The sequence below is a fragment of the Lactuca sativa genome, chromosome 3, assembly GCF_002870075.4.
Source record: "Lactuca sativa cultivar Salinas chromosome 3, Lsat_Salinas_v11, whole genome shotgun sequence".
NCBI classification, from domain to species: Eukaryota; Viridiplantae; Streptophyta; class Magnoliopsida; order Asterales; family Asteraceae; genus Lactuca; species Lactuca sativa.
The window spans coordinates 143,236,279-143,247,752 of record NC_056625.2 but is presented as its reverse complement, the minus strand read 5'-3'; the positions used below and the strand labels follow the sequence as shown (position 1 = coordinate 143,247,752).

General features: G+C 35.1%; 1 pseudogene; it reads right to left on the bottom strand.

Moving 5' to 3' along the window:
* Positions 1–548: 548 nt before the first annotated feature.
* LOC128133127 (5S ribosomal RNA) lies at positions 549–666 on the bottom strand (annotated as a pseudogene).
* Between the last annotated feature and the right edge of the window lie 10,808 nt (positions 667–11,474).

The following is an 11,474-nucleotide window of genomic DNA, read 5'->3' as shown; positions in this document are numbered from 1 at the left end:
ATTCTCAAATTTGTGGTCAAATCCATTTTCTCTCTGTAGAAATCTTTCCAAATCTCTTTCTCTCTCTCTCTCTCTCTCTCTCTCTCTCTATATATATATATATATATATATATATATATATATACTTGACCCGATGGTGCATGGTCCTTTTGGGTTGCCTTCACCAAAGCAACTTGATAGGATGAATTATGGAGAGAAATGATTAAATATGATTTATTAATATATTATGGGAATAATATATTAAAGGAGAAATCATATTATTTAATTAATATTAGTCAAGAATTAATAAGAATTAAGTTTGTGACTAAAAGAGATTAATTAAACTTAAGGGACTGAAATTGTAATTATAAGATAATTGCAATGGGGCTATGGATTGCCTTATATTATAAGGTTGGACGAATTCTATGGGGAAACCCATTGGAAATCGTCCAAGGCCTTTAAGGAAAGGAGTCCATGGGTTGCTTAGGGCTTAAGCATCCAAATTAGGGTTTCCTTGTTAGATAATGTAACATCCCCTCTGGCACGTATCACAATATTGTCCGTTTTGGGCCACTCGGCACGAGAACTTCCCAGGGGGTCACCCATCCTGGTACTACTCTCGCCCGAGCACGCTTAACTGCAGAGTTCTTATGGGATCTGCTGCCCTCACGGCTTTAAAACGCGTTGTGACAAGGAAGGTATCCACACCCCTTTATAAGGAAATGTTTCGTTCTCCTTCCAAGCCGATGTGGGATCAGATCTAACCCACTTTAATAAGTGGGTTAGATCTGATCCCACATCGGCTAGGAAGGAGAACTAAGCATTCCTTAAAAGGGGTGTGGATACCTTCCTTAACACAACGCGTTTTAAAGCCGTGAGGGCAGCAGATCCCATAAGAACTCTGCAGTTAAGCGTGCTCGGGCGGGAGTAGTACCAGGATGGGTGACCCCCTGGGAAGTCCCCGTGCCGAGTGGCCCAAAGCGGACAATATTGTGATACGTGCTAGAGGGGGATGTTACAAATGGTATCAGAGCTAGGGCACGGGTCGATGTGTTCGACGGGGACGTCGAACCCTATAATGGGGGGGTGAAAGTGGGTTAGATCTGATCCCACATCGGCTAGGAAGGAGAACTAAGCATTCCTTAAAAGGGGTGTGGATACCTTCCTTAACACAATGCGTTTTAAAGTCGTGAAGGCAGCAGATCCCATAAGAACTCTGCAGTTAAGCGTGCTCTGGCGGGAGTAGTACCGGGAGTAGTACCAGGATGGGTGACCCCCTGGGAAGTCCTCGTGCCGAGTGGCCCAAAGCGGACAATATTGTGATACGTGTCAGAGGGGGATGTTACAGATAACCCTAATAGCCTCACTATATATAGAACCCTTATGCTCCAAAAATGTAAAGAACTAATTAGTTAGCGTTTCCACATGTTTTTGAGAGCCTCCTTCTCTTCTCTTCTTCATCCTCTTGCTCTTGGTGTTTGTGAACCATTAGAGGAGTGACATTTGTGACTCTAAGCTTTTTAAATTCATTACAAGGAGGATTTGAGATTGTTATTGCTACATAACAATGAAGGTATGATCTAAACCCTAATTATATGTTACATTGATTATCATATGCTAGATCTAGGGTTTATAGTCTTGGATAAATTGCATGAACAATAGAGAAACCTAATTCCAAGCATTAGGGTTGCATGAGCACATAGGATGATCTTATGGCTAAAACCCATAAGTGGTATCAGAGACTAGATTGGTTTCTATTGTATTGATGCATTATGTAGCTGGAAATCGAATTCTGGCTTACTGTTCGACCTGACTCGGTGCGTCACTACTTGGACTCAGCGAGTCAGCCCTACTCGGCGAGTTCCAAAGTGTGACTCGGCGAGTCGGAGCGTCAGACAGAGGAAATTTCGGATTTTGTTGCTCTTTTGCTTAAGGATAATTACCATATTTGTTTTAAACCTATAAAATACAAATTTTATTGTTTCTCAAAGGATATCCTTTCCAAAACACAAGATAATTACCAATTGATTAGATAATAACTTCCTTATATGATAAAGATTGGATTATTTGTATTAATTGGGTAACTTATTTTGCAAGAAATTGAAATTAGGTCAAATATAGATAATGATGAAATTACTTGTTTAATTTATATTATTTGTTATTTGATCCTTGTGTTATGAAAAGTTTCAATTTTTCCCTTTTAGGTTTTATAGTTTAAATTTATACTCAAAAGTTTAGTTTTGAAATTTAAATAGTTGAAACCCTTATGTTTTGAAAGGTTTCAAAACTTGCCCTCAAGTTTTGGAATTTAAATTTTGAATAAAAGTTTAATTTTGATGTATATTTAAATTCTAAAACCCTATGTTTTTGAAATGTTTCAAAACTTGCCCTCAAGTTTTGAAATTTAAAAGTTGATTAAAAGTTTAATCTAGGAATGTTAAATTCTAAAACCCTAGTAGTGTTTTGAAAAAGTTCGTATCACACCGTTATGCTTTGATTAATTAATTAAGGTGTATAATTAAAAGAGGTTTAATAAATCCATAAAAGTTTTGGTTCACAATTTAAGTGAATTAAAAGTATAATTGTTAAAATCGACCACCTAGTATTTTAAAAGTGTAAAATACACCCTATCCTATATATAACATTAAAAGTCTAACATTATATATATGTATGAGTAAAAGTCAGTCTAACCGTTAGTAGACCTCATTCACGAAGCTGGTCTATAAGGGGTGTTTAAGGAAATTGCCTATAAAATGGCGATTGAATGAGTATCCACTCTTACCCACCGCACTCTTGACTACTGGAGGGTCGTTAGCCGAACAGGTAGGATAGGACAAAACCTTCCATTATAAGTATAATATAGTACAAAAGTAACTAAATGTTTTTTACAAATTCCCAATCTTAGTTACTTAGGAAAAAGTGAATTGATGCAATTCCATTAAATTACACTTTGTGCCCTGGCGAAGACGTTAGTGGAGCGTGTGTGGTTTACCAGCACACTAAATGGTTCTAAGCAAAGGTAGCAAAGGGTGACTCAATGTTTGTCATATTTCGGTGGATCGTGTGTGGTTTACCGGCACATCGAATAGGTGACTGTAACATGTGAGGGCACCATGTAAGTTTGCATGGTTATTCATACCCGCTTTGTGATCCTCGACATCCCAGTCACAAAGAAGAGGGGCATATCGAGATTTAAACGTTCAATTGAAATGTTCAATGAATCTCAAAGGATCTAGGAGTTTTCATAAATTTAAAACATAATTTTTTTTTTGTTTTTCGTGGTGGAAATTAGTGAATTGTCATTCACTTACCTTCAAATATTCTGCAACTAGATTACGGCATCCCTTTTCTAGGTTGTAGCGTATTGTGTTGGGTCCGAGCCTTAGTATCTCATTTGGGTGATTTACTAAGGATTCAATCAGTCAACTAACTTGAATTTGTTTTCTCCCGTTTTGTAGATGTCAAAGTACGACAACTATGGTCTTCCCGAATCCCGTGGAACAAGCTTTCCACATGAAGATGATATTCCACGATTCGATCGAGGAACTATAAATCATGCTTCACTTACTCCACCTCCTCCAATTATTCTCCCTAGCCCACAAGTTCAAAGGCTTGAAAAGTTCAAGCTTACTCAAGCCCTTTTGGCAAGTAAACATGAAGACGGAAAGTCGGTGTGTGCACACATCCTAGGGATGAAATCACACATTGATAGGTTAAGAATGTTGGGATTCGTTGTCTGTAAGGAGATGGTTGTTGATTTGGTTCTTCAGTCACTTCTTAACTCGTATGGTGAGTTCGTAAGAGAGTACTATATGATGAACTGCGACGTGACCCTTATAGATCTCACCTATATGCTTATTGCTGCTGAATCAGCAATGATTTAGCGCAATAGAAAAAGCAAAGTTGATTTGTGATTCTACCACCAAGACCTCTATGGATATAGACAATGGCAATGAAAGAGATGATATGATCGAAAAGTTTGATCATAAGAGAAAGGCAATGTCTGAAGTAGTTCAATGTCCTGTTCCAAAAGAGTCAATTTGCTTTTATTGCCAAGAGAAGGGGCATTGGAGACGAAGTTGCGCTATTTACCTAAGAGATCTAAGAGATGGGAGAGTCAAAACGTATGGCTCTGCTTTAGGTAAAATCCATTGACTAACTCTTTTAAGCTCCTATTCTAGATTCTTAATACATAATGTGATAAGATTACAATTGATGTTTTGTAGGATCGAAGAAAGGAGAGGAAGCTTAAGGGAAGAAGTGAGCCGAATCTAACCGTGAAGAAATGGATTTCGATTGCATTACTTGAAGATTAGATTCTTGAGCTAATACTTAGAGTTAGAATTAGATTGCTAAGAAATATGTATTAGCATAGTTTTTCAATGAATTGCATTGTAAGGACAAAATTTTTCCGCAATAAAATAAATTTTTACTTTATATTATTTATTTATCCTTGCAATGGCGTGTATGAAATATTGATGTTTGAATGTTTCTGTTATTAGCAATAATGGATTTGATTCTTAATTATGAAAATGTCGAAAATTTACCAAATAAGGAGAGTTTCTCATCACCCAAGTTTCAATTGGACAGAAACTTGGAATCATGCAACTTAGTTGCACGATGAATGAGAAATTTCATATTTGGAAATTAGACTAATTCATTGACAAAGTGTCAAGTGAAGGACTAGGAGATCAAGTACACAAAGTTGCATATTGATCAAGTCCACCATAAGAGTAACCAAGATATTCGTCATGATTTACTAAAGGTTTAGTAAATATGATTATACTTATAAGATTAAGTGTAATTCTGAATTGATTGAAAATGTTTAAATCAATAGCAAAACGAATAAGAATAATCAAGTAGGAAGATAAAAGTTTCTCCATTCTAAGAAAAAGGGAGAGTGCCTTTTATGCGTTATGATAGGTCTTAATGATTAAGAACCGTATCTCAATTGATCCTCTAAGTAAGTCTTAGTACAATTGTATGTCTAAGAAGAGGAATTGAGAATTGAAGAAATGGTTAAATCAAGAAGTCAATCATACTTCGTTCCAAAACAAGTCTTAGAGTTAAGATTGTGACATTGATTGAAAAGTATTAACAAGGTTTATAGCATTCATCAAATGTCGAAAGTTGTGATGTCTTGGATAAGACAAAGACCAACTAGGACCAATTTATGAAGTGTTTTAAACTACACTAACTCTTGAATATTTGTTTGTCAAGAAATGTTTATTGACAAGAGAATCTTATATGTCAAGGAGTCAGTGGGAATCGTAATGGTCCTGAAAGGTTTCAAGAACAAATCAAAATAAACCTTATCGATCATCACTAGCACACGAGTTGAGGTTTACAACCTATCGTGTTGACACTATTTTGTTTCTGTGCCATTCCAATTGAGTCAATTATGCATGTGAGTTCTATGAGTTCTCATTTGAACACATAAAAGGAAGGCACCTTGATCGATGGAAAGTACATTAATAGAAAAGGGTGAGCTGCTTAACTACTTGGAAGACATGGTGGGCAACTGTGTTACCATAAGGCAAGAAGTCAAGATTAAGAAAGCTCATTCCATATGAGTTTGAATTTGTCGTAAACCTTGGTTTTGACAAACTCACATGGATAGGAACACATATACCATTAAAATCTAAGTGTCATAAGATTCCCTCCTTGATAAAAGTGACTGTGAGGAAATACTTTCACTAAGAAATATTTTAAGAAGATAGTGATTGTGAAATTGAATTCTCGAATTCGATTATGGTTACGGTATCCCTTTCCATGACTCGAATTGTGAGATTTGGCAATTAGTCTGAATTGTTTAGAAACACATATGAGCTATCTAAAGGAAAGGTGTATAAGCTTAGATAAAGGATTATCAAAGCATTAGGTATTAGAAACATGAACATAAGGAATTCAACAAGTATTGTTTTTCTGGAAGTTAAGCTGGTTTCTGAATACATGTCAAAGATAGTGGGAGCATAAGCGTTATGTTTATAATAATCATCATGATAGTGGGAGCATAAATGTTATGATTGTATGATTATTATGGAAAGTTTTGCAAGTTAGCAATATTAATTATAGAAAACAAGAGTAATACTTTGCAGAGTCGTGATAGTTGAAAAGTTATTTTGCTATAATTAAGGGAGAGAATATTATGCTTCATTTCAAATCTAAAGGATTAGGTTGTGGAATGTTAATAATTTAGTCAAGGAAACATAGTGTGTTCACAAATTTCGATTATGATTACGACATTCCTCTTCATAGTTCGAATTTTGAGAACGTAGCACATAAAATATTATGGCAGAAGATTGATAAAGTATCAAAGCTTTATGTAAGACGTTATGCATCGTGTCCCATATGCTTCGGGTATAGGATTGATTGCAAATGCTATAATATTTGACCATTCTAAAATTTTCCAAATGTCTAGCGCATTTAGAGGGAAGAAGGACAAGAATCGATTTTGACTAAGATAATTAAACAACTATCAAAGGACAATCCAAAGTTCGCCGAGGATTGGTCACTTATGAATAGTTGGACGTATAGTATTGAATGGACAATATGAATATTATTATGAATAAGATTCTATTAAGAATGAGTTGTCATATGGAAAATATGGAAACGTGTCCATATTGGGAATTGAATATTGAAAATATATGTCTAGATTAGAAACTTTTATGCAAAAGGATGTTCAAAGGAATGTACTTTGAGTGAGAGACATCATATCTAAGGAATTGTATTGTAACAATCTCCGATAGAGGACTTTGTAATATCGTTGGCAATAGTCTTTGTGACTTTTTGTGCTATGACATTACGAAAAGGATCATTGCATAAAATGTTAGAATCTAACATATTCTATGAGTGGCAAGAATTTGATATTCTTTCACTTATGAAAAAGGATTTGGAGTTGTGAAATGATTATGATTGGAAATGTGTTAATTTGATCTATTTCACAAAGTAAGAATCATAGGTAAAGATTGTGTGCATGCTAAGAGCATGGGACAAGTGTTGTAATAATTCAAGTAAAAAGTTGATTACCCGAAACAACAAATAATGAGTAATCGATATGGTGATAAATAAAAGGTGTTTTATTTATACTCAAAGGTTTGAGGCCATATGGGATTAGTATTATCCTTGTGTTTCAAGTTGCATGTTTTGACTTCCTGAATAATTTAATTAGTTTAGAACAGTCAAATTATTCGAACGGGCCACAGTCGTTCATATGTTGGAAGTAGGTATGAATAAAGACTGTCGTGAATTAGTGTGTGGATTGTCTAAAGAGCATTAGACATAAGCAAATGTTTGCTGCAACGTTCATGAGTGCTTATGAATGTGATTTGAGCATTGGATTAAACCCATGCTCACTTGGATCACTCCATGAATTGTATCATGAGTGATTGGCGAGACGATAACATCTTATATTCTTGAAACTGAGATGTGTGAGTTGTATCTTGCAAATCGGTCGCACATTGATATTATGTAAACGCACCAGTAACTTGGTGTTATAAAACATATTGTTGTGTGTGATTCGGTGAGTAAGTGCAAGCGAGCATTGAATCAAAGTTTATCCGTTCCTTTTATCCAAAGTAGGATAAAAGCGATATCTTTGGGCCCCTCGATGATTTAGTGATGACAAACGTAAATGCTCGGCCGAGCTAGGGCTAATTTGATTTTTTCAATTAGTCAGTCGTCATAAATCGGAAGTCGAGAAATAGTACATAAAGAATGATTAGAAATCATGTCTTATACGATATCTAGAATGGAGGAATATATGATCCCTTATCTAAAGGACATGCGTATTTGATAGGATCAGAGTTGACAACGGCTTTGGAAAGGTACAATTGCAAATCAGGATTTGAAGTCATACACAGAATAGTTATTAGACTTATCCAAGTGGGAGACTGTTGGATTAGTGTCTAAGTCCATAACTATTTTGGTATGTACTTGACCCGATGGTGCATGGTCCTTTTGGGTTGCCTTCAGCAAAGCAACTTGATAGGATGAATTATGGAGAGAAAGGATTAAATATGATTTATTAATATATTATGGGAATAATATATTAAAGGAGAAATCATATTGTTTAATTAATATTAGTCAAGAATTAATAAGAATTAAGTTTGTGACTAAAAGAGATTAATTAAACTTAAGGGACTGGTATTGTAATTATAAGATAATTGCAATTAGGCTATGGATTGACTTATATTATAAGGTTGGAAGAATTCTATGGGGAAACCCATTGGAAATTGTCCAAGGCCTTTAAGGAAAGGAGTCCATGGGTTGTTTAGGGCTTAAGCATCCAAATTAGGGTTTCCTTGTTAGATAACCCTAATAGCCTCACTATATATGGAACCCTTATGCTCCAAAAACGTAAAGAACTAATTAGTTAGGGTTTCCACACGTTTTTGAGAGCCTCATTCTCTTCTCTTCTTCATGCTCTTGCTCTTGGTGTTTGTGAACCATTAGAGGAGTGACATTTGTGACTCTAAGCTTTCTAAAGTCATTACAAGGAGGATTTGAGATTGTTATTGCTACATAACAATCAAGGTATGATCTAAACCCTAATTATATGTTACATTGATTATCATATGCTAGATCTAGGGTTTATAGTCTTGGATAAATTGCATGTACAATAGAGAAACCTAGATCCAAGCATTAGGGTTGCATGAGCACATAGGATGTTCTTATGGCTAAAACCCATCAGATATATCTTACATGGCCCAATAGTCTTTAATATTTAATTTAGTGTCGTGCATGACCAGTACATAGTTGTTCATGAATTTGTGAAAATGTTAGGAGATCAGCTCAAGACTTCTAATCACTTTTATATTGGTAACCAACTCAATTAACAATGTCTTGAAACTAACCATAGAAAAAGGGGGATTCGAAGCTAAACAGAAGTGTCTTAATTCTATTGAATACAATCGTTTTTAGTCAGTTGTTGCTTAGTTAATTGAGTAGTTATGTAAATCTGAACTTGAAAAATCGGATTAAAAAACCCCAAATTTAATTATTGTTTTTAGATTAATTTTTTGTAGTTATTTTATTAACTATATACCATTCATTATGATCGATACCCGACTTACTTTTCTATATTTTAAACTGACTAGGTACACTGCGTATAAGTGTATTAGTAGTTTAGTTTTGTGAGGTTATAAATTTAAAATAGGTAGGTATATATGTGCACATCAAGTAACAAACTCAAAACGTTTGGGTACCAAACGCTTATAATACTCTTGTTTCGAAGTTTGAGGAGCATTTTCATATCTGAAATTCAGTTTTGAAGATATGAAATATGAAAAAGAAAAAAGAAGAGACAAGTTAAGAAGGTGTAGATGCCAAAGAGGAATGTTTCTCATGTTTGTGAAAAATGATATGAAATTTGAAACCAAGACTGTTGATTCATGAATTCTTACTCAAAGTTTGTTAGAAGTTGGAGTGATAACAGAAAGTTATATGGTTGGTTCAATGTGATATTTGATAATATTTGTGTTCAAAATATGAAGCCGATATCATCTTTTTTCTCAGTATTAAGAAGATGGTTCTTATTCTAATAAGTGCTTTTCCCTGGGCTTGGAAGGTATCATCTCCAATTTTCAATCTCAAATAGGTTCCTAAAAATTCAATTTAATTAGTGAAGCTTCTTTTGAGGTAGAACTTATGAAGTATTTTAAGTGGTATCATAAATCAAAAAGTGATGAAGCTTTATTATCTAGCGCCTCATGCTTCACAAGAAATACTTTGGTGTCAAAATGTGACTCGGAACCAACAAAGAAACAATTACAATATTTTGAGATCTGTTAATTAAGAAAGGTAGACAATAACATCTCTGTTAGATTGCAACAGTTAGGATCTTTTAAATCATGTAGACAACCATGTTTCTTGTTATTCAGCAGATCAGAAAAAGTAACTGCAAATGATATAATGCTCTTTTAGAAATGATGATCACGATAAGTCTGAAAAAGCGTCAGATTGAAGTGTGTTTATGTCTAACACGTGTTGATATTGTGTCAAAGGTCTTGAAAAATGTGTGTGTGAGCGAAATGCCGACAGTTGGCTTGAGTTGATGCTTTACCAAGAAAATGTGTGACATCTCTAAAAGCTTTCAGCCTGACGTAACTCGGAAAATGTGTACAACTGGAGCAGTGAGTTTCTAATAAAAGCATGTTTTAGAGATTCGTTGTCTCGAAACAAATTTACAGTCTGATGGCCTTCACTCTGAAATCGTTCAGAACATGAAGAATTTTTTTTCGTTATGATACACTATGAGGGATTAGAATGCCTCGAAATGCTTCACAATAATCACTATTTTCGGAGTTTGACACATCCAGAAGTTGATTTTTTTTCTTTTCGTTTTTTCTGACCCCAAAAATCCAAAAATTTACAAAAATATGTTTTTGTTCTTCCATTCTTTTGAAGCCTTAGAAAGACCGGAAATCTAAAAAAAATGTCTTATGTCTTTTCATTTTAGCCTCAGAAAAACCCCGAGAAAGCAAAAATAATGTGTTTTTAGTTTATGTTATTAAAGATTTATGTTCAAATCCGAAAGTGACTACCCAAATCTGAAAGTTACTGTTAAAAATCCAAAAGTAAGTGGTAAAATATGAAAATTTGAAGATTTATATTGTGATAGCGTAACATCCTAGTGTTCAGGTACTTCTAAATTCAACCCTATAATCTTATTATATTGCGTTTTGGTCCCTAGGTAGAAGGAACTGTCCATTGGAAGCCCTACTGGCAAAACTATAATTTGAGAAGAATGGGAGAAGGCCATGCGTACATACGTACACTTAGTGTACTAGGAGACGCCCTAGTACGCTGGGCGTACATCAGCGTATGCGGGGAGTACTCACCAGGTTTGGAAACCCTAAATTTTAGGGTTGAGCCCATATTTAACCATCCTTATAACCTGATTTCCCTCACCTCTCCAGCCTCCTCTGCCTTTGTGACATTTTTTCAAACCCTAATCCCTTGAGTGTGTGTTTTGAACATGTGTGTGTTTTCTTGGTGTATCGAAGGAAGAAAGAAGATATATTGAGGAGCCTTGGTGTGGAAGCAAGCTTGTAGATCTAGGATGTTTTCCTCCTTGGGAAACTTCAGAAGGTATAAAGTTTTGATCTTGACTTGTGTTTCCTTAAGATCTTGCCATGCGAAGTTTTATGATTTTTTAGTCCCTTTTCTTGGACTTAATGAGTATGAGCTATTCTAAGACCAAAGGATTTGTCCTTGCATAAGATTGGAGGTGCATTAAGTCGTAAAAATGTTATCTTGACTCATTAGGTGCTTGCATGTAAGTTATAGAAGTCTTAAGTCGTTAAGCCAAACTTGGGTTTTGGTTTTTGGGCTTATCAAGGCATGCATAACCATAAAGTTGGAAACTTTATGGTTTGGAATACCTTTTAGGCTTGCATATGGATTTGGACGTTTGGACTTGTTGGATTAAGTACTTAGTGGGAGTTTTGCATGGCCGCTACATACGCTTGGTGTAGATGGTCAACTGCCCATTT